The sequence below is a fragment of the Narcine bancroftii genome, chromosome 1, assembly GCF_036971445.1.
Source record: "Narcine bancroftii isolate sNarBan1 chromosome 1, sNarBan1.hap1, whole genome shotgun sequence".
Taxonomy (NCBI): Eukaryota; Metazoa; Chordata; class Chondrichthyes; order Torpediniformes; family Narcinidae; genus Narcine; species Narcine bancroftii.
Window position 1 is genome coordinate 397,332,848 of NC_091469.1, and position 24,616 is coordinate 397,357,463.

General features: G+C 38.3%; 1 protein-coding gene across 1 annotated transcript in view; it reads right to left on the bottom strand.

The window, feature by feature from the left end:
* The window catches only part of thsd7aa (thrombospondin, type I, domain containing 7Aa), a 414,658-nt gene that overhangs the window by 288,320 nt on the left and 101,722 nt on the right, over positions 1-24,616 (bottom strand). The gene's annotated exons all lie outside the window — the stretch shown is intronic.

The window sequence follows — 24,616 nt, forward strand, 5'->3', positions numbered from 1 at the left end:
GCATTTGGGGCATGCATTATTAATTTTTTTTTAATGTCATACACAAATTATATCAGGCTTGCTTCTCAATATTTTTATTTCAAGACACAGTGAAAGTATTTTTCTTCCAAACTTTCCAATTGACATAAACTCAGTTGATCCATCAAGTTACTTTAACTGATCATCTTCCATCAAAAGTAATTTTCATCCACTGCCGCTGAATGCTATAACACCAATCTCTTCCCCGACCGTGAGAAATATTCCAATAGTACCAGAATGATGATACACAATCAGAAATGATCATGTTAAAGTCCCATGTATCACAAAAATACTACCAAACTATTTTTTCAAAGCATAAAACATTATCTAATGTCAATTGAATAAATATATCTAAGCTTTTACCAACAATTCTCAGCAAAATGTTTTGTCCAAGGTAATATTTTCATCAAACTAGAACACGTTCAGCCATACAAGATTCCTATTCAATGGCTGAAGTTCATTAGTCACTTTTATAGACATCTCAAAATTATTTTGTTGTGAAATAAGGATTACCCTTGATTTTTTTTTAACTATCAATCTATTTTTGCTTCAGGCGAGCTAGAGGAGCAGATGCCAACTATTGATTAGTTTTGCCCTATTGATTCCTTACTCTCCCTTTCCTCAAAATTGTTCCAGTCTGACATTGATTGTAGTAAGGCTCAAAAGACATATTGCACACCACACATTCTGTCTAATTTAAAGGAAAGAATCATTATTCAAACTTGTCCAGATTTATTGGAGAACAGTTTGATAAGTTATGTGCCAAAGACAGACTGTGAAGGGCAAAAACTGAAAATGATTTGCAAGATTTTACTATCTTAGTTACCAATAGATTCTCTCTCTCTCTACCTCATTCTCATTTCTAATGGAAATCTCGCATTCAAATTTGTGGAAGTTGAAATTTCATTTGATAAAATTACCCCAAATGATATGAGTTTTGGAAAAATAGAACCGATACATTTTTTTTATGTTTCCTCCTAAATCTCTACTTAATTCTAGGATAATTTAAATACTATATTGCCCTGACACGAGAAGGAAAAATATTGTGAGTTTCCACAAAATTGGTACCCAGTGAGCCCAGAAAGAACTTAAAATGATATTTTTTATCTGAAGAAAATAATCTTTTCAAATTATGTCTTAAAATAGAATTTTAGGGTAATGTATGTTCTTCACTTACATCTTAATTTCCAACCTGAACTTTAGTTATGTCAGTACAATGTGGATGATACTATAAAACAATGCATGAATATCATGCAAAATGATCAGAGTTTCAGTGAGTGCTGAACACAGGTGGTGAAGCACAAGAACTCAAAGTGTACAATGATGGATAGGCTATGTAAATGGGGTACTCAGAATAGTCATCACTTGAATCAAGCTGAGACCAATATTCCAGCAAATTAATAAGTGCTAGAAATAAGCTTCAAACTAAATAGTGAGCAATGGGGTTCTGGTGAAGTGAACATAGAACACTGCAGCACAGTATTGGCCCTCAATATGTTCATTCAAAAAAAGTACTAAACCTTCCCTACCTAGTTACCCTCGATATTTTTTTCATGCATGTGCCCGTCTAAGAGTCTCATAAATGCCCCTGATGTTTCAGCCTCCACCACCATCCCTGGCAAGGTATTTCACCCACAACCCTCTGCATAAAATCTTACCCTGATGTCTTCCCTAAACTTCCTTCCCTTTAACTTGCTGAGTTTCTCCAGCATTTGTTTGTTTTTTTTTTCAAAAAGACAAAGTAAATCAGTGTCTGTGGTTCAGTGTTTATTCAGGAATCAGATGGCAGAGGGGACGAAGCTGTCCTTGTGCAGTTGAGTGCTCTTCTTCAGACTCTTCAGACCTGATGGTAGCAGAGTGAAGAGGGCATGGCCTGGATAGTGGGGGTCCTTGAGGATAGAGGCTGCTTTCTTAAGACACTGCCACTTACAGATGTCCTCGATGGAGTGAAGACTAGTGACAGTGATATTGCAGGCCAAGTTAACACCCTTTGGAGTTTTTCTAGTCCTGATTATTGCCACCTCCTTACCAGTGATGCAACCAACCTGAATGCTCACCTGTAGGTTTTCAAGAGTCTTCGGTGACATACTGAATCTCCTCAAACTCCTCACAAACTATAGGCACTGGTGAGCCTTCTTTATGACTGTATCAACATGGAGGCTCCAAGACAGATCCACGGAGATGTTGACTCCAGGAATTTGAAGCTCTCGACTCTCTTCACTTCTGACCTTTTGATGATGACTGGTTTGTGTTCTCCTCATTTCCTCCTGAAGTCCACAATTATCTCCTTGGTTTTGCTGATGTTGAGTGCAAGGTTGTTGTCATCGCTTCATTCAATGAGCTGATCTATCTCCCTCCTGTACTCTTCCTTGTTGCCGTTTGTGATTCTGCCGACAACTGTGGCATCATCAGCAAATTTGTAGATAGCATTTGAAATTGTCTAGCTAGACAGTCATGGATGTATAGTGAGTAGAGCAGTGAGCCAAACACACATCCTTGAGGTGTGCCGGTGGTAATCGTCAGCGAGGAGATGTGTTTCCATACTGACTGCGATCTTCTGATGAGGAAGTCTAAAATTGAGTTGCAAAGGTGGGTCCAGAGGCTTAGTGTTTGGAACTTGTTGACCAGCACTGAAAGAATAATGGCATTGAAGGCTGAGCTCTAGTCGATGAAGAGCAAACGTAGTATGATTTGCTGTTGTTTAGGTGATCTAGAGCTGAGCAAAGACCCAGTGATATTGTGTCTGCTGTGGAGTAATTGTGACTGTAGGCAAATTGCAGTGGGTCCAGTCCTTTAATTAGATATGTGTTAATTCTTGTCACAACCAACTTCTCAAAGCATTTCATCACAGAAGATGTGAGTGCTGCTGGGCAATAGTTATTGAGGCAGCTCACTCTATTCTTCTTGGGTATCCAGATAATTGATGCCCCTTTGAAGCAGGTGGGAGCCTTTGACTGCAGCAGGGAGAGATTTAAAGGATCGGAGATGATACATCAAGATGTGACTGCATTTGATGTCTTTAGTTGTGGGGAGAGATTGGCTGGTTTTCCTGGAGCAGAGGAGGCTGAGAGGTGACCTGATGATGGTATATAACATTATGAGAGACAAAGATAAGGGAGCTAGTCAGAATCTTCTTCTCATCATTGGGGTTTCAAACCCAAGAATCCATATGTTTAAGTGAGAGAAAGGAGTTTTAAAGGGTACATTTTTAACAAAAAAATGTGTAGTTGATATTTGGAATACATTGCCAGAGGAGGATGTGGAATCAAATACAATTACTTTTGAAGAGGTATTTAGATGGGCAATCAAATGAACAAGGCATAAAAGGATAAAGTTCTAATGTGGGTAAGTGGGATGAGTGTAGATGGTCAGCCATACAGTATAAAAATGGCGAGACAACTCTTTGACTCCAATCTCATGGAAATAGAAAAAAATGTTTTGTGACAGGCAGGAAATGGGAAATGAAATGATTTCCATGATGAATTGGAGAATAGGATGCAAGGAAATCATTTGCAAAATCAAACTTAAAAGTTGATTCTAAGTGCACATGCATGTAATGTGTGTGCAAGTTCGGAAAAGTTATTTGATTCACAGTCCAATCTCAATTCTCATTCCTCCAAGTTCAGTGGTTGCAAGCAATTCTTATACTGTGCACAGAATTTAACATTTATAAAGTTCATCAGGCTTGGGTGCTTGAAAGGTGAATGGTTACTGCTCAGGAAGGTTCTTGTCGATTTTCAGAGAGAGATTTGTAAATTTTGGATGGCAGCAGTGGTATGATAGGAAGACAGGATGCAAAATTATAAATGTAATGTACTAATTTTGGTCATGGATTTGAAATACAACTGTGGTTGGATACTTTAATTGTCTATCTGCTTTGGACTTCCTACACTTTATCAAAGAGGCACAATGTCAACTTGAGTCAAAAAGCTCATATTCTATCTGAACACTTTTCAGCTTTTAGGAGTCAATATTTTATTCTCCAACTTTAGGTAATTCACTCTTTGCCTTTTCCTACATCACAGTCCATCAACAATAGAATTTCACCAAAACAGTATTATTGTTTTTCTTTTAAAACTATATACACGTATAAATAACTACTTATAACACATTAGTTACATTAACCCCAACTTTGCACAAACGTGTGTGTGTGTGTGTGTGTGTATATTTTGGAAAGTCATTGCAAAATTCAGTCTTACAAATCCTGTGTTGAACCACAGACTTTTAAACGGATGCCAAGAAGTAATCGGAAAGGAGGTAGGAGAGACTGGGCTTTTGAAAACTCATGAATCCTTGTCAAGTTCCTTGGTGAGAAATATCCTTTCAGATAAACGGTTGTCATAACTCCCCTAATACTCGTGTAGGGGAAATGAAATATGTGACATCCACGATGCTTCCACAACCCAGTTACAGTTCAATCAAAATTATCATTATTTTGGTCACAATCCATGCAGCAATTCTTCTGCTTCCAAAACCCAGGGTTAGTCAAAGTGACCTTTCCTGTGGTTCAAAAATTCCCCTGACAGGAAGAATCAGCTGAATGGTCCATTTAACACAGAGTCACTCCACCTCAGTGTTCCATGAGATGGCTGGTGATCAATAATCAATGCTGTTTCCTTTAGTGTCCCATTTACATGATTCTCTCACCACCGTGTCCTGGATAAAGCAACAAATGTCCTTGCTCTTCCTGCAAAGTATCAACATTGGGTATAGACAGTACTAGTTGTGGCCACCCAATCTCTCCACAGCTGTGAATGGTTGCAACTAGTACAAGCCTTTAAAGTGATACTCACATGAAATGAAACTAGAGCATATAATAATGTATCACAACTGGATATTCCTGCCTGTCCTTTTTTTATTGAGAAGTAAAACATGAAAATCTGTAGACATTGTGGTTGAAGTAGAAACACAAAGCTGGAGGAACTCAGCAGGTCGAGCATTGTCCTTTATATAGCAAAGGTAAAAATTCATAACCAACATTTTGGGCTTGAGCACTTCATAAATGTGTGAAAAATGTCAGCAGGAGTGTGAACAAAAGAGTAGTAGGGGTAGGTGTAGTCACAAAGGCAGGAGGTGATTGGTGGAGAAGAGAGGGAGGAGACTGCAGCAATCAAGGGGAGAAGTGATGGCTCTAAAGGACTGATTTACTGCATCCGGTGCTCCCTTTGTGGCCTTCTCTTCATCAGAGAGACTGGGCGCAGAGTGGGAGATCGCTTTCCTGAGCACCTTTGCGTCTTCCGCACCAGTGACAGAGATCTCCCATTAGTCAACCATTTCTGGGTTGCACTCCCACTCACACGTCTGTCTGTACTAACTCAACAAGTCCACCCGCAAATTGGAGGAACACCATCTGATTTTCCATCTGGGCACTCTCCAGCCAGAAGGCATTTACCTCAAATTTTCTGGTTTCTTCTAACCTGCTCCCTCCTTCCCCCTCCCCTTTCCCTTCTCCTTTCCAGTTCTCTTCCGTCCCTTCCCCCTCTATTCACCTAGCTAGCCCTCATAGTTTTCCATCTAAGCTGTGTGCGCGGGCACACACACAAACAGTCTGCGTGTGCATGCCCTCACCTTAGAGGGAAGACTAATCCATCCTCCCCTTGAATGCTGCTATCCCCTCCCTCCCTCCATTTTCCACCCATCACCTTCTGCCTTTCCAACCATACTCCCACCACCATTCTTTTGTTCGGACACCTGCTGACATTTTTCCATACCTTGAAGGGCTCAAGCCCGAAGCATCGGTTATGTATTTTTACCTTTGCTTTATAAAAGACACTGCTTGACCTGCTGAGTTTCTCCAGCATTTTGTGCTTTTATCGTTTTTATTTAGTTTTTCTTTGCCTGTTCATACTGTCTGGGTTCCTGGGCTTGTCCCATAGTTTTAATGTACTCCTAACTAACTGCTATATTTACTCATTTAAGTCTTACCCTCTCAAAGATATTCCTTTCAGCCTCACCTTCTTGGTTATCATTGGTAGTAGAAATTCATGGATGACACAATTAACAAGGGTGTTATTAATACCCCAAAACCCAGCGTTTGATAAGGTGCCGCACAAGAGACTTATCAGTAAGTTACAGGAAAGTGGAGTCTGGGGAAGTATATTGGCCTGCATTGAAAATTGGTTGTCTGACAGGAGGCAGAGAATTGGGATAAATGGGAGTTTTTCAGGTTAGCAGAGAGTGGTAAGTGGGGTGCCGCAGGGGTCAGTGTTAGCCCCACAACTGTTCATCATTTATATTGATGACTTGGAGGAGGGAACAAAATGTGGTGTAGCCAAGTTTGCGGATGACACCAAATTGAGTGGAAGAGCAAATTGTAATGAGGATGTGGAGAGTCTGCAGAGGGATAGAGTTAAGCTGGATGAGTGGGCAAAGGTCTGACAGATGGAGTACAATGTTAGTAAGTGTGAGGTTATCCACTTTGGTAAGAAAAATAAAAGAGCTGAATATTATTTAAAAGGTGAAAAACTACAGGATGCTGTTGTGCAGGGGGACTTGGGAGTGCTTGTGCATGAATTGCAAAAAAGTTAGGTTGCAGGTGCAGCAGGTTATTAAGAAGGCAAATGGAATGTTGGCCTTCATCGCTAGAGGAATTGAATTCAGGAGTAGAGAGGTAATGTTGCAACTGTATAAGGTACTGGTGAGACCGCACCTGGAGTACTGTGTCCATTTCTGATCTCCATATTTGAGGAAGGATATACTGGTTTTGGAGACAGTCCAGAGGAGGTTTACTAGGTTGATCCCTGGGATGAAGGGGTTGACTTATGATGAAAGCTTAAATCGTCTAGGATTGTATTCGCTCGAGTTCAGAAGAATGAGAGGAGAACTTATAGAAACATATAGGATTATGAAGGGTATGGATAGAATAGATGTAGGAAGGTTTTTTGAGCTGGCCGGGGAAACTAAAATGAGAGGACACAGTCTCAAGATTCGGGGGAGTAGATTTAGGACAGAGATGAGGAAAAATAGTTTTTCCCAGAGAGTTGTGAATGTTTGGAATTCTCTAACCAGGGAAGTGGTTGAGGCTGCTTCATTAAACATATTTAAAATTTGGTTAGATAAATTTTTACATGATACTGGAATTAGGGGATATGGGGAGAAGGCAGGTAGGTGGAGTTAGGTCATAAATTAGATCAGCCATGATCGTATTGAATGGCGGAGCAGGCTCGATGGGCCATTTTTGGCCTACTCCTGTTCCTACTTCCTATGTTCCTATGTTCCTAGAAATAAATATTCACCAAAACAAATGGTTACTTAAACAAAAGTTGGTTTTAATTATCTTTAAACATGAAAACAGAATCACACTTTAATTTATCACTATTGACTTAACTAACCTAACTTAACCCCCTTCTAATTCTAAGTGCAAATGTATATAATGTGTGTGCAAGTTCAGAAAAGTTCTTTAGTTCACAGTTCAATCTCACTTCTCATTCCTCCAAGTTCACTGGTTGCAAGCAATTCTTATACTGTGCACAGGATTTAATATTTATAAAGTTCATCAGGCTTTGGTGCTTGAAAGGTGAATGGTTACTGCTCAGGAAGGTTCTTGTCAGTTTTCAGAGAGAGATTTGCTGTTCACTGGATGCACACAACTGATTTCTTTTTAATCAGCCACTTCAGTGTCTTGCCAAAGAAACTTTCCCCCTTAGAGTTCTCCAGATGATAACCTCTTTCTTTCAGGTCACCACAGAGTACCTTTTTGTTTCTCTTATTTCAAGTGAAACGTTAGACAACCAGTCCTCTTATCTTGCATGAACCACAAGGGCTTTGACCAGAATGAACTAAGCACTCACAACCCGTCTTCCAAATGGGGTTTACCACAAGCTTTCCAACTTGTCCTGTTTCAGTCCCAGCTCTGCTGCTGACTGTATAACTACAGAACTGAATTCCCTCTCTCTCCCTCTCTCGCATTAAGAAAACCTGTTTTACTCTCTCTGCTTGCAAAACCACTTGACCCTCTTAGAACAGCAAGTTCCACTCCAGGCACTCTGCAGATCCGACAAGTTCTTTCATATGTTGCCTTTTTGTAAACAACAATCCATTAGTGAAGTGACTTGGGCACTCTCCAAAGCTTTTGCAAAAGCTTTTGGCCCCGGCCTGTCTAGCATGAGCAGAGCTCCTGTATTTTAAATAAGATCTGTTTTAAAGTGTTTGTATGTGACCTACACTAAAAATTCTTCCCCAGTTTATCCCCAAAAACCCATCTATATACAATACAAACTCCACATAATCTGTCACAGAATAATAAACAAAGGAAGTTTTAATTGTTCAATTCTTCCCATAACTCCTGATAAAAACCTAAACAGTGAAGCACCTGATGTCTAGGACACTGCTTCTGATTAATTTTTATATTTGACTGAAGAAGAAGACAACTTTTTTTTAATCCATTATGCAAAATTTAACAAATTCAGGGCTCAGGCCCATAACATTGGTTATGTACCTTTATCTTTGCGACATCAAGAACAGTATTTGACCTGCTGAGTTTCTCCAGCTTTATGTGAATACTGCGAAAGCTAGGAACAGAATCTGCTGGCTAACATGCTTTGCATTATCTATTCATAATATAATTGATGTGAATAGTACGAAATCTTGTTTTCATAAAATCATTCATTTCCTTCATTTGGCCAAATTAGACCATTCCAAGGTGAAACATGAAAGTCTGTATGTACTGTGATTGTGGTAAAAACACACAGTAAATGCTGGAGAAACTCAGCCAGTCTTGAAGCATCTATAAGAGGTAAAGATGATCCCTTCTTCAAAGTACAAGCAAAAATCAGACAGGCTTCTGAATAGAGACTGGTAGAGAAAGGGGAAATGGGGTCCAAACCAACAGTTAAAAGAAGTTAATTGGATTTGATGAGGAAAGGTGAGAATTGAGAATTGATTTTGGCTCTGTGAAAGGAGACAGAGAAAAAAAGGAAAAGAGAGAGAGACAGGACTAGAGAAAAGGAGACAGGGACAAAGATGATGGCTTAAAGGAAACTGGAGGAGTCGATGTTAATGCCATCCAGTTGGAGAGTGCCCAGATGGAAGATGAGTTATTCCTCCAATTTGCAGGTGGTCTCAGGCTGGCAATGCATGAAACCATGGACAGACATGTCAGCAAGGGAATGGGACAGGTAATTGAAATGGGTGTCACTGCTACTGTGGTGGACAGAGCTGAGGTGCTCAACAAAGCAATCTCCCAGTCTACATCTCCATTGTAGAGGGGACCACTTCTCAGGCAATTATCATTTTTTGACTGACAATCATTATTCCAACCTCTATATTTGAAAAAGGGAGCATATTTTTGTACTTTTGCATGCAAATACGTATAAAAAGTTCATATCTTCTACAGTAAGAAATTCATAACTTACTGTCAAACTAAATTGCTATGACATTTTTGTCAAAGTTCTGCAACTAAATAGTATGCTGAAAAAAAATGTTCATTCACTGTTATTTGATATTAAAAGGCTCTCAGTAGGCATGGGTCTGACATTGGGTGGAATAGCCGGGATATTGAAGGTTCTCATTAAGAGGATTCCATGCTGTTTTTTCAGTCAGTGATTTATCTGCATTGTATCCAGTAGGAGGAGGTCAGGTGAAAAGGGGGAAGCAATTCATCTGAGATGGCATTTTCCTTTTTACAGCATTACCAGTTAGAAAATAGTAATTCATATCTAATTTGTTGCCTGTAATGGCTGTTTAAATAAATTCATGAGCTTCATGATAAAACTTGTTCTGTTATATATTTGACACAATTAACCATCAAAGAACAGTGAGTGTCACAGAATGAAGCAGCTTTTCAATGTATCTACTCATAAATCAACCTTGAGTGTCATTGCAGTGATGAGGGAGGGTTCCTGAATGATGGTTATTTTTCACTGATTGCATATGTTATGTATTCTTATTATATTTATCAAATATTTACTTAGAAGTTATTAATGTAAATCTAAACATACATTGCAATTTAAATTCGTTTTATAGCACAGTAACAGGCCCTTCCAGCCCACAAGCCTATCCCACCTAAGAAGAGGTACAAGGACTGCCTAAAGAAATCTCTTGGTGCCTGCCACATTGACCACCGCCAGTGGGCTGATATCGCCTCAAACCGTGCATCTTGGCGCCTCACAGTTCGGCGGGCAGCAACCTCCTTTGAAGTAGACCGCAGAGCCCACCTCACTGACAAAAGACAAAGGAGGAAAAACCCAACACCCAACCCCAACCAACCAATTTTCCCCTGCAACCGCTGCAACCGTGTCTGCCTGTCCCGCATCGGACTTGTCAGCCACAAACGAGCCTGCAACTGACGTGGACGTTTACCCCCTCCATAAATCTTTGTCCGCGAAGCCAAGCCAAAGAAGAAAACACCCAACTGACCTGAATTGCCAGCTAAAGAACTCAACCTTACATTTAACTAGGGCAACTGTGTGTTCAAAGCGGACCTGAACTTAAACATCCAGGAGTGCTGGAAGCCCGAAGGAAAGTAAAGGGCAAACTCCTGAAAATTCTGTCAAGTGACTTAATGATAGATGCTGACGAGACATCAGGACAGCGTATCGCAAAGGGAAATCTGGAATATTCATCAATTACAGTAAGGAAATATACATTTTTGTTGTTGCACAATGACTGTCCTGACATCACATTAATTTGCCAGTGAGTCGAGGGCCAGTGCATAGGCAGCATCACTTTCCCTGGGTTTCTGGCGTCTAGTCAGCAACTGGTGTCGAGCAAGCACCACATTCCATGGCACTGCATAGTAAGCAGTCAGACGTTCCCGGGCTATAGCCAGAGTGGTAGCTCCTTGTGTTACGGTGAAAGGGACCTCACCCAGCAGAGAGTTCAGGTGGCCCCACTGTATCGCCTCATCAACCACTTTGTTTCGAGCCATGTAGTAATCGAAACAAGCAATCCAGTGGTTGAAAATTTCTCTGGCTCTCAGGGCAGACTGGTCGATTATCAGCCGCTTTTGCTTGAGTGCTGCATCCATTTCTGCTAATATAATTGAAGTGCCAGTTGATGAAGTAGACCAAGACGATGTGGTCAAACAATAATCATGGCTTTTATTAACAGAAACTCATGGTACAATAATGAAAGACAATAGGTGCATACACAGTTATATCCAAGGGGAGTGTCCTTAACAGTAGAGATAATGCACAGCCAATGTTAGTAGAGCAAGGCTCGCCAGAGGTGGGGTGGTGATGGGGGGGAGACAGACATCTTGGCAGACATTCACCACAGTCTCAATCCTATTTTGCTTTTGAACTGCATTGTTTAACATCATTCAAAAGTTCTTTTTGAAAAAAGATACTATCAAGCCCAATGTTCTTTTTTCAGTATTTTGTGTGTGTGTGTGTGTGTGTGTGTGTGTGTGTGTGTGTGTGTGTGTACATGGGTACTATATAGCTAACAGTTACAAATTGCTGTAAACAACCTATGAGACAAAAACAAAATGTATATAAAGTAAAAACTACTCAAATAATCTAAACCTCTCTTGTGAAGTTATTATTAAACATACCATAAATATTCCATTAATGCATGAATGCAAGGATAACCAAACCATAAAATGAAATCCAATCATCTTATATATTCTGAAAATAATTATGAAAAGGACCTCATAAATTTAGAAAATTAAGATTCATTACAATAGTAGAGCATCATTTTTTTCCCCCAGAGTCAAGCATCAGATAACCATTGGGTACGTGCAGAAGGGCAGGTACGTCCTTCCATCCCGTAAGTATAGCTTTCTGGCAATAAGAAGAGCAAAGGCAACTACATGGGACTGGTAGCCCAGACACATTTAAATCAGCTGACTGATTGTTCCAAATAGGGCAAGAAAAGGATTAGGAGCCAAATTAACATGAAGAACTAAAGACGGGTACGGAAGATACTTTGCCAATAATTGGAAAGTGAGGAACATGACCAAACATATGAAATGATGAATGTTCTTCAGTCTTATATCTATCACATTTTGATGAGAAATTAGAATAAAATTTAGCCAATTGAACTTTGAAAAAGTAAGCTCCATGTATTACTTTAAATTGTAATAATGAATATTGGGTGCATAAAGAAGATGAATTAACCAATTTCAAAATAGAATTTCATGTAGCATCGGAAAATTCTTGTTAAAAATATTGCTCCAGTGTTCCTTGACAAAATATTTAATTATATTTTTATGGCTTCTCCATAATCTTTGATTCTTCTGATCTATCGATACTAATGTAATTTCCAACAGAAAAGATATAATCTACCCAGGTTTTTCTTGCCTTGCTTGTGATAACCAAGTTGGTCTTGCAGAAGTGATTGGTTTGCCTTCTTTTTAACGCTATTGGACACATTGGGCAGTGCCTTAAGAGAGAAAGCAGGTGGAAGTTCATTTGGGGAGATATCTATTGTGTACTGACAAATAGGAAAATACTGGTGCATATCTGAAGTAATTTTTTTGATTTTTTTTAAATTTTAGAAATACTTTTGCATTACCCTCTTACTTCTTTCTGGTGATGTGTGGAGAGGAAGCCAAGGAATATGTTCAAATGCTCAACTCTCATCAGGAATCCTGACCTTGTGCTCTGAGCCTTCATCACTGCAGTGTTCAGTACGTAACTTCCTTGGACTTCAGCAGCAAAGATTCATGAGGGACATTTTCTGGGATATAGCAAATGTGGATTTTGGCAGATAGTGTATGTGATAACTTCTACTTTGAAAAAGGACCACTCAACAACTTCCAATTCTAAAGAACAGCTTTATCTGGGACAGCAAAACTATATATCTATATCTCTCTATATATCTCTTGATATCTATATATAGATATAGATACACCTCACTTACTGCAGAATAAGCCTCACTTTCAAATCAGCTCATATTACAACACTTCTTGCTCTGTAAAATCCAGCATCCCCCAAATATAAAAGAACAATGGTATCAATAGCTTGCGTATTAAAACTTATAATAAACGTGTCAACAACAATTTAACAATACAAAAACATCCGATAAACATGGCAGATTCGATATTCAATCTACTAAATGTGGTGAATGTCTGCCACGCTGCCTGCCTCCCCTCTGGCGAGCCTTGCTGTACTAACATTGGCTGTGCATTATCTCTACTGTTAAGGACACACCCTTTGGGTATAATTGTGTACGCACTTATTGTCTTTCATTATTGTACCATGAGTTTCTGCTAATAAAAGCCATGATTATTGTTTGACCACATCGTCTTGGTCTACTTCATCAACTGGCACTTCACTAAAAAACTGTACAATCAAAGATTCAGTCTGTCAGGAAGTTTGCGAGCGTATTGTGATCTGCGCACTACCCCCGATGACTCAGCAGCCACTGCTGTCAAAGGTGTTTTGTGAAGATCTGGTGTTGGGGGCATTAGAGGGGTCTGTGAGTCAGTGTCGGAAGGTCCATCCTCTTCAGGGGGCCCAGACACCTCTGACAGCGACTTTTTCTCTGGGAAACTCACTGGGGAACACATTTCCACAAGTCTGTTGGACCATAGGAAAATCCATGGATCAGTCCGCCTCTGAGAATGTAACATGATTTAAGTGCACATGGTCCTGATGTCTGCAGAAAACATGTCTGTCAGTCAGCTTTACAATGTTGGAGACAGGCCACTATGCTTAAGAATAACCCCAGGTAGCCATTGCTGATTGTCATCTGGTTTTAACTGTCTTTCTCCTGCATGTTGTTTTTTCAAACTTTATTTAAAAGATAGTGAAAAAAAAACCCATTAAAACAGTATAGAAATAATCAAGAAAAGATTTTACAATAATACCCCTCCCACCCCTATAGCCAACTTAAGTGGAGCAACAACATAAAAATAGATTATATATATAAAAATTTAAAAATTATGAATATTAATAACATTTCAAAGTATATCTAAATGCATATATTTCAAATACAGACACCACTTACTAACAAAAGAAGAATTATCCTGTAAATTATAAGTAATTTTTTTCCATGACAATACATACATTGTCATGTTGTGCCAACATGATATATTAATCTCAGTATCATCTTTCCAAGTACTAGCAACACATTTACGCGCTACTGATATCACCAAATATACAAAAGCAATTTGAATTTTGTCCATTCCCATTCCCCTGAACGAATACAAATTTCCGAATCAAAAATATCGTTGGATCTAACAGTAATATAAAATTATATAATTTTCCCAAAACTACTTTGATTCCTTGCCAAAATTATTGAACTTTAATGCAAGTCCAAACGGCATGTATAAAAGTTCCAATACATGAATCACATCTAAAACAAGAATCCGAATTACTAAATTCATTTTTTAAGCTTTTCTGGGGTCAAATATAATTGATGTAAAAAATTATAATTAGTCAATTTAATTACATTGTCCTGACACATATTCGCCCAATTATCTTTGGGAATAATAAATAATAAATCACTCTCCCATTTAAGTTTAGATTTCTCCCAATCTGACTTATCCATACTATCTTGTAACAAATTATACATCACTGAAACATAACCCTTTTTCGGTATAGAGGAAATCAAAGATTCAAATCTCGACAAAGTAGGTAAAATCATCTCTCTACCATAATTATCTTTTATCAAAGCTCTAAGTTGATAATACACAAACAAAAAATTTATAAGTATATCAAATCTTTCTCTCAATTGATTAATAAAAGAAATTCCCCTCTACAAAACAATCTTGTATTGTCTTTATACCTTTAGAATCCCAAATCTTTAAATGATTATTAAACATTGAAAAAGGAATAAGCTGATTATTATATAATGGAGTTAAAATAGATAATTTATCTTTTGACCCTAACACCCTATTTTTTTTATCCAAATCTTTAGCAAATGTTTCAATATCGGCATATCATATTGCTGTAACAAAATCAAATTTCAACAAAATATAAATTCATGTATCTCAACCCTGGAAATATACACCATCTCCACTTTAGCCCAGCTAGGAGGCTGATCTAAATCCACCAATCTACTAACAAACTTTAACCGGGCCACTTCATAATAGTTTTGAAAATGTGGCAATGGTAATCCGCCCAATGCACACTTCCATGTAAGTCTATGCAACGCCACTCGAGCTAATTTACCTTTCCATAAAAACTCTCGCAATGCCTTATTCAAATCTTGAAAAAAGCCCTTAGAAAGTAAACAAGGTATTGACTGAAATGAATATTGAATTCGAGGAAAAATATTCATTTTAATACAATTAACCTGACCAATCAAAGTTAATGAAAGATCTTTCCACTTAATCAAATCTGCTTTAATCTATCTTAATATAGGTACATAATTTAATTGATATAATGATTGATAATTAATATCCATAAACACACCTAAATATTTAATTTTACTTGCCCACCTTCTTTTATCCCAATTAACTTTATATCCCGATAATTCTCCAAATTTCAACAAACACTCTTGCAATTGTTTCAACGACCATTCCGGTTCCGTCAAATATACCAACACATTGTCCGCAAATAAATTAATTTTATATTCTTCATTCTTAACCCTCATCCCTCTAATTTCTTAATTTTGTATAATAGCCTGAGCTAACAGTTCAATAACCAATGCAAATAAGGCTGGTGACAATGGGCAGCCCTGTCGAGTTGAACAAGTTAATTTAAATGGTGAAGAAATCTGTCCATTTGTCATCACCCTAGCAATTGGGTTTGTATATAAAGCCTTAACCCAACCAATAAAAAAAGGGCCGAATTTAAATTTCTCTAACACTCTAAATAAAAAATCCCACTCAACCCTATCAAAAGCTTTTTCTGCATCTAATGCAACCTGAAGGTAATTAATCGAAATATATTGTCTGATGCATTTCTATTCTTAATAAAACCTGTTTGATCAATGTGTACCAATTTGGGTAAATATCTAGCAAGTCTATTAGCTAATACTTTCGGAATAATTTTATAATCTAGATTTAATAAAGAAATAGGTCTATATGAAGTTACTTTTAATGGAACTATCTTTTTTTGGAATGACAGTTATTAAAGCATTTTAACATGATTCTAGTAACTTCTGATCTTCAGTAACTTGATTCAACACTTCTCCAAATTCATTAGAAAAATCATCATAAAAGAGTTCATAAAATTCCACAGGGAATCCATCATCCCCTGGGGACTTTCCATTAGGCATTTCCTGAATAGATTCTTTAATTTCAAAATATATAAATGGAGATTCCAATTCCTGAACATCATTTCCATCTAATACTGGTAATTTTAATTTAGATAAGTAAGAATCAATTATCCTGTTTCCCCTCAGAAGTATATAATTTTTGATAAAATGAATAAAACTGGTCATTAATTTCCTGAGGTTTGTAAGTAACTTTTTAATTCTTCTTAACAGCATTAATAGTTTGAGATGTCTGTTCAGTTTTCAATTGCCAAGCAAGTACCTTATGAGCTCTTTCCCGAACTCATAATAACGTAGTTTAGATCAATTAATTAAGTGCTCAAACTGATAAGTTTGTAAATTATTATAATGTAATTTCAACCTCGCTAATGCAACTTTTTTTAAATCTTCTGTTACACCTTTCTGAAAATCTTTCTCTAACTCAGCAATCTTATTTTTGAACTGTAACCTTTCTGCCATATATTGTTTCTTAACTTTTGTAGAATAATTAATAATCTTCCCCCTCAAATAAACTTTTAAAGCATCCCATATTACAAAATGACTATCCACAGAATTAACATTTTCATTGAAAAATAAAGAAATATTCTCTTTAACAAAAGTAACAAACTCTGTTTTTTTTCAATAACATTGCATTAAACCTCCATCTAAACGAACCTCCATCTCAGAACTTTTACAAGAAAAAAGTAATAATGAATGATCTGATATAACTCTATTTTTATATTCAGCTCATAATACTCTACCTTGTAAATGTGCTGATACCAAAAATAAATCAATTCTAGAAAACAAATCATGACTTGAAGAATAAAAAGAGAAATCTTTCTCTAAAGGATTAACTTTTCTCCAAATGTCAACCAAATTTAAATCTTTCATTAACTCATTAATTTGTGTTGCCATCTTTGATTTCCTTATACTTTTTGGATTTCTGGTCAATAAAGGGTCGAGAACACAATTAAAATCACCACAAACTAAAACATTTTCATTAGTTTGAGTTAACAGTAAAAAAGCTTCTGAAATAAACCGTTCTTCATCTATATTAGGGACATAAAGATTCAGCAAAAATTTTACAGTTCACTCTTAATACTCTGCCAGCATACCCCTCTGAAGATTCCAATTCAAATGGTATTTTTTTATGAATCAAAATCGCTACTCCTCTTGCCTTAGAATTAAAAGAAGAAGAAAAAATATGACCAACCCAATCTCTTTTCAATTTCAAATGTTCTTTTTCAGTCAAATGTGTTTCTTGTAAAAAAGCAATATCAATTTTATTTTTTTTAAATATAAGACAATATTCTCTTTCTCTTAATTGGATTATTTAATCCCTGTACATTAAAAGTTGCAAAATTCAATTTAGACATCTTTTTTAACTACTAATATATTTACACACTATAAAATAATGCTCCCCTCTATAATTCTTCGGAAAAAAAAACCCTCAAAAACAAAAAAAAACCCAAAGGTAGTAATACCCTAAAAATTTGGGTGTGGTAAACCCACTAGCGGCAGATGACTGTCAAAGTTCTCAGTGTCACCCACCCCCCAGCCAGATACATATTTATTATTTAATTAAACACAATAAAATATAGTCCATATATTCAGCCCAATGATTCCATGCCCAACGACTGCTCTGGATCTTCAACATCAAGAAGACTTAGTGTCAATTCTTCTTTCTTTCCATACCCATGTCCATTTCCATTTCCATTTACTCTCCTCTTAGGAGACAACGGAGAAGAATGCCCATTTCTTTGCAGTTCCAGCAAAGAATTAGCAAAAACCAAAGCATCATGATCATTCTCAAAGATTTGAGATTGAAAGTTTCCATAAAAAACATTCAAAATTGCAGGATAACCAAAAGCAAACTTATAGCCTTTTCGCCACAAAACATCTTTAGCCATATTAAATTCTCGTCATCTTGCAAACCTCTTGGCTCAAATCAGCATGAAAAAACACACTGTTATTTTGAACCATTAATGGAGATTGATTCTACTGTGCTTTCTGTACCACCATACGTAGAATCATTTCTCTATCTTGGTATTTTAAACAATGAACCAAAACTGCTCTCGGTGTTTGTCCTGGAAGTGATTTTCTTCTCAGAGCTCTATGAGTCCAATCCAATACCGAACCTTCAGGAAAAAACTCTTTACCCAGCACCTCTGGGATCCAATGCTTAAAAAATGTTATAGGATTGGAACCTTTAATGTCCTCTGGAAGACCAACTATTTTCACATTATTCCTTCAGCTTTGATTTTCCAATGAATCAATCTTCTTCAATAAATCTCTTCTTTGAATCCCCCAATCTACAAAAGAACCTTCCACTTTTTCCATTTTTTCTCTATTACGTTCCACCTGGTTTTGACACTCAGAAAAAGCTGTTTCAATTTTCTTAAAATTATCTTGCACAGTATCAACTGATTTTATATATCTATTAATATCACTATTAACTAGTCATTTCCTGTTTCACAGTTGACATTTCATCACACAGGTTATTCATTTTTATTTTCATCTCCATAAATCCTTGATTCACCTGGGTTGATATTTGTTTTGACATATTGTGCATTTGACAAGCAATCCCTTCCAAAATAGTAAACACTGAATCCATTCCAGATTCCACCTCCACTTTTTGAGGTCTACCTCCTTTAACTACAGGCTCCTCCTCCTGGAAAAATTCAAATAAGGCAAGTTGCTCTTCTTCCTCAGTCATCGTAGATCATTTAAGTGAACGGCTGCGGGTCTGAACACTCACCGCCGGCATCCCGACCTCATCGGGACACCGGCGTTTGGGCTCCCCCAGAGCCCATACTTTGTTGAGCAATTCTCGGACTCGGGATGCCCCATGCAAGCCAGGCAAAGCCGCCAGACACGCCGGAGCATCCTCCGATGCTACACTGCGGACCAGGCCGCCCAGCGAGATCACCAGTTCGTGGGTCCCCTTTTTGGCTGTGCTGCCCATGCACACTGCCTCACATGAATGTGGGACGGCAATAGCCGAGCTCACCAAAGAGCCGGCGCCATCTTGCGGAGTCAGGATCAGCGCCGAGGTCAAACTCGAACAGGCTGGAGTCCTCCTAGGCTTGGAGACTCCCAACAATGATTCCGTGGATTCCGCTATGCAGGTAGGCCTCAATTCTTCCGTACTTTTGTAAGGTAATTTTTTCTGAAGTTGAGGTTTAAATTTTTTTACATTTGATGCCATCATAAACCACTGTTATTTAAACAGCTATAAATATTATTTTTAACCACTTTTATACTTTTTAAAAACTGGGTATATAGTAATCCAGCTGGCGGACCAGGCTCGATGGGCCATTTTTGGCCTACTCCTGTTCCTACTTCCTATGTTCCTATGTTCCTTTCTTCTACGCCATCTTGCCACAGCTCCTTTCTCCCACATATTGATCATGTCCCTACTTCTGCTTTTCCTGCTTTCTCTCCACTCTTGTCTTCATGCAGCAGGTCCAATATCTGTCTACTGCTTCATCTTAGTCACCTTTACAGGTGTCTCTTGCCTACACCTCAGCAGCATCTTCGCTGAAGTGCATATAGTTGTAGTCTGTGGCATAAGGTGTTATTTAAACAAGACAAGTGAAAGCCTGATGCTGTCATCCTCTTTAGGCCGTCCTTCACTGTCAGAACAGGCCGCTCCGCCAAACCATTTGAGGCTGGGTGGAAATGGGCTGTCCAAATGTGATGAATGCCATTCTACTGCATGAACTCACTGAACAGCTCACTGGCAAATGTCGGGCCATTATCAGTGACCAGAGTGTCAGGCAATCCCTGGATCACAAACACTTGCCAGAGTTTGTCTATGGTTGAGTGGGCTGTAATGTTGCCTGGAAGTTTCCTCTCACTACGTCTGACTGCAAGTTTCCAACATTCAACCTCTTTCTGGGGCCACCATTGTTCTTGAACTTTGGCTTGAAGTGAAGGTTGAGCTTGCAGCGAACAAGCTGGTGGTCAGTGTGGCATTCCGCGCTAGGCATGACCCTGGTGTGGAGCACATCTCGTTTGTCTCTTCCTTGCACCAGAACGTAGTCCAGGAGGTGCCAGTGTTTGGATCGGGGATGCATCCAGGTAGTCTTCAGGCTGTCTCTCTGCTGGAAAAGGGTGTTAGTAATGACACCCCCTGCCATCTCCATGCCTTAGGCAATCTCTAGGGCTTTCTTTGACAGCAGTGGTTTTTCCCCCAACAAATGGTGTTGTATGGCATCATTATACCAATCTATCATGGAGCAAATCATCCAACGCTGCCTTTAAATCACAATCCTATGATAGCTTCCAAAGCTCGGCTACAAAATTGGCCACAGACTGACCTGGCTTCCAGAAAAGGCTGTGTAACTTAAACCGTTGGACTATCACAGAAGGTTTTGGGTTGTGGTGGTTTCCCACGAGGTTGACCAGTTCAGCAAATGGAATTTCCCCATTTCCATGGTAGGGCTAAGTTCCTTATCAACTTGTAAGTCTTTGCCCCACACACACTGAGGAGATTAGAGTGCTTTTTAGTCTCCTCAGAAATTCCATTAGCACAGAAAAAGTGTCCCACTCACTGATGGTGGACTTAAAATGGCACCCGTTGGTGAACACCACAATGTTCCAGACTTGGAAAAACCATATTATCTGCCTCGCACCTCGACAACGTGGAGTACTCGAACAACAAATCCCCAAACGTCTTGTGGAGTTTCTGGACATTGTCAGTCCCCAGTTTTCCACTGCCACACCCAAATATGATGATGCACACTACATCCTCACCCAAGAACCTCATCTACATGCCTAAGCCTGACACCTGCCATCCAACAAGTTGTGGCTTGCACCACAAGAGTTTCATAAAATGAAGGAACTTGGAATCATACACAGGCTAATAGCCCATGGGCATCCTCGCTACATGTGATTCCCAAAGCCACGGGAGTCAGAGAACTTGCGGGATTATAGGCATTACAACTACACTACCACTGCAGACCGCTACCCTGTGCTCCATATACAGGACTTTATAGCTAATCTTCATGGGGCCAGGATATTTTTAAAAATTGACTTAGTGCATAGAGGTGCACTGGGTCACCGTTACAGAAGCCCTACAAGGGCCCCTTCAGAGTGCTATGAAACAATCATACAACTTGTGCATGAGACGTTGGGAGGCATCTAGAGACATTTACGATTGACCGACCAAAGCCTGCTCATCTCGACCTTGATCAGCTCTTCCCGTGACCCCCAATGCGAAGGTGCGGATGACTGCCCCAAAGCGATGGTCAGTAATGGCACCAGAGCTTAGCGGTTCACAGGAGGCTTAATCAAACCAGCCAGGCGGTTCGGAATGACGTCATGACGTCACAATGCGATGACATCATTTGGAACGCGTGGGGTTTTAAAAAGCTGCATGTGACAGTTTAAGTAACGACTTTTAATGAATTGACTCGACTACATCAGATCATTTCCTTGTCCTTTATTTCGCACTGCAACACAGTTGCTACAATATCAACTTTAGAATCGTACCTATATTGATTAATTATCAGCGAAAATCTTTAATTCACATCAATGAAAAATTACATCAGAAATTTATACACATTTGAATCCTGCATAAAAATGTAATTCACACACATTTAGTAGAAAATAAAACAAATTAAGTGATTAAAAACACAATCTGCTGGAAGAACTCAGCAATTTGATGGTGTGAATCCAACTGAATTCCTCCAGCATTTTTCAGTGTGTTTCTGAACACAGAAATTTGAACAGCATCAATAGGAGATAAATAATTGTTGACCCACATTTATGCTGTTTGAAAATTATTATTTTGTCCCACATTAAATTGGCAAAACCATCTATTTTAGTATTATTTAAGAATGATAGCAACAGAAGGAATTCAGGCGTTTGTATCAAAATGGTGACCTAAAGCTGGGCCAGTTTGCATCAGATGTATATTTTCTTCAACACTCAGGAAAAACCTGCAGTAAATACTAATATCCTCATTTTGATATCTACATAAAGTTGCAAACAATGCAAGATTGTTTCTTCAGTTATTGTACTGAACAGCAACTGAATAATATCAGAGAGAAAGCTCGAACTGGGCTTCATTCCTAGCCACTACAGTTCTCTTTGTAGGCTGCTATTTTTATAGCAATCCATAGAATCCGAACAGTGAGCTCCTTTCAGACGTTAAGCACTTCAGAGTTACCAGCATGGTTTATGTTCGGACTTGTGAAAGAAAACCCATCAATTTCTGTCAAGATTAGAAAGCTTGTGCTATCTTACATCATATTTCAATGGAATACTCCAAGAAGCCCTTCAATTAAAGACTTAATCCATGGTTTGATGACAGGAACCAAATAGCACTGAGCAAGCCAGCTGGCAATTTACGAGGCCAAATTCGAATTACTTGAGAATTTAATATGGAAGGTCCGACTTTCAGTAATTTACACACATGCTAGATTCTAAAAGGGAAGTTATAAAACAAACAAGGAAAACACGGGAGACTAAGAAAAGCTCCCATTTATAGTTTGTGGTACAGCTGACATGTGATATGCTCATAAATTAAATAGAAGTCTGGATCTTCTTCACAACCAGGTTATTTTTGCACAAATAAAATATTAAACATAAACATGTAATTTACCATTAATCTTGTTACAATGTAAAACTGGACCCACCTCTCTGCTCCCTCACAAAAGCTCTGCAAATGCTTTTCTTTGATTGTATCTGACTCCTTTACAACCTCATACAGTTCATCCCAAACTACTAACCACTCATTGCTTAAAGATCTTTCTTTCCTCATACACTGTTTCTTTTGCCCATCAGCTTCATTTGTGTGCCTGGCTTCAGATCCTTACTCCAGGTTTGGCCCATATACTCTCTCGATATATTTCAAGGTTTTAAATTTCTCAATCAGATCCATGTTCTTAGGAGAAGTCAGATTATCTCGTCTATCTAAATAATAATAAAAGTGCATTAGCCCTTAAATGACTTTAAAGCCCTTCAATTTTTCTTAGCATGTTATATTCATAATGATATAATACTGCAATTGTTGGTTGAATCTATATTTAATGAATATTCTCCAAAAATTCTGGCACTTGAAGCCCAGGATCCTATGTACTTTATCAACCTTTTTTTCTAACTGTCCTACATAAGCTCAACAACCATGGACATACCCCTAGATCTCTCTTATATTGTTGCCTCTTATACTCTTATAACTGTGTCCTTTGGTTTAAATTGAATCTTCTCATTCTTATTGTTCCTACCAAAATGAAACACTTCACTTATCTCAGTTTTGAATTTTTACTGCTAACTATCCATCAGCCTGTCACTTTCTGAGTCTGTTACTATATTCCTCACAGTTGAAGCATTGTGTTATCTGAATATCTGAATGTTTTGCCCAACATAGCTAGGTCTACATTTCCCCATATCTGAAATTCCATTAACCAAACATTTCTATTAACCCATTTTTTTTTTTCAGTGCCAACATCACAAGTTGAAAAAATGTATCACCCAATTTTCCCATGTGTGACTCTGGTACTCTGTTGGCACCATTTTGAATCTAATAGTGCTCTCGTGTATTGAGATACAGTTGCAATGGCAAAAAGGTTTGCGAATAGCACTGTCGATATCAGTGAAAAGAAAAGGAGGATGCGTTTATATTTGTCTATAAAACAGAAAGTCAAGCTGCTAGTGAAATTGGACAGTGGTGAAAATGTGACATGTCTTACAGAAGAGTATGGTATTGGAACGACTGCAATTTGTGACCTGAAGAAACAGAAGAATAAATTGTTGAAGTTTTTCCTAAGAGTGATGAAAAGAAATTAATGAAAGATAGAAAAACACTGCTGTAAAGGTAAAAATGAAGAACTCTATTGTGTATTGATGGAGTGGATCCAATAGTATCACAGTGAACACATGCCACTTAATGGCTTGCTGATCATGAAACAAGCAAAACTCCATCATAATGATCTGAAATTTGAATGGAAAGGTAAATATTCAGCAGGCTGGTTGAGTAAATTTAAGAAAAGGCACGGCATTAAATTGTTAAAGATTAGTGGCAAAAAAGCATCTGCTGATCGTGGAGCAGTGGAGAAATTCATTGACGAGTTTGCGAAGATCATCGCTGATGAAAATCTGACATCAGAACAAGTCTATAATGCTGATGAAACATCACTGCTTTGTCGTTATTGCCCCAGAAGAAGACTGGCTACAGCTGATGAGAAAGCCCATACAGGAATTAAGAATGCCAAGTACAGAATAACTGTGCTGGGATGTACTAATGCAGCAGGCAAGCATAAGTGTAAACTTGCTGTGATAGGCAAAGCTTGTGTCCTCATTGTTTTAAAGGAGGGAATTTCTTACCAGTCCATTATTATGCAAACAGACAGGCATGGGTCACCAGGGACATCTTTTCTGATTGGTTTAACAAACATTTTGTGCCAGTGGGTCGTGCTCACTGCAGGGGAGCTAGATTGGATACTAACTGCAAGGTGTTTTTTTTTTCAATTTATGATGCTGCCAATGCTTGGAACAAAGTGACTCA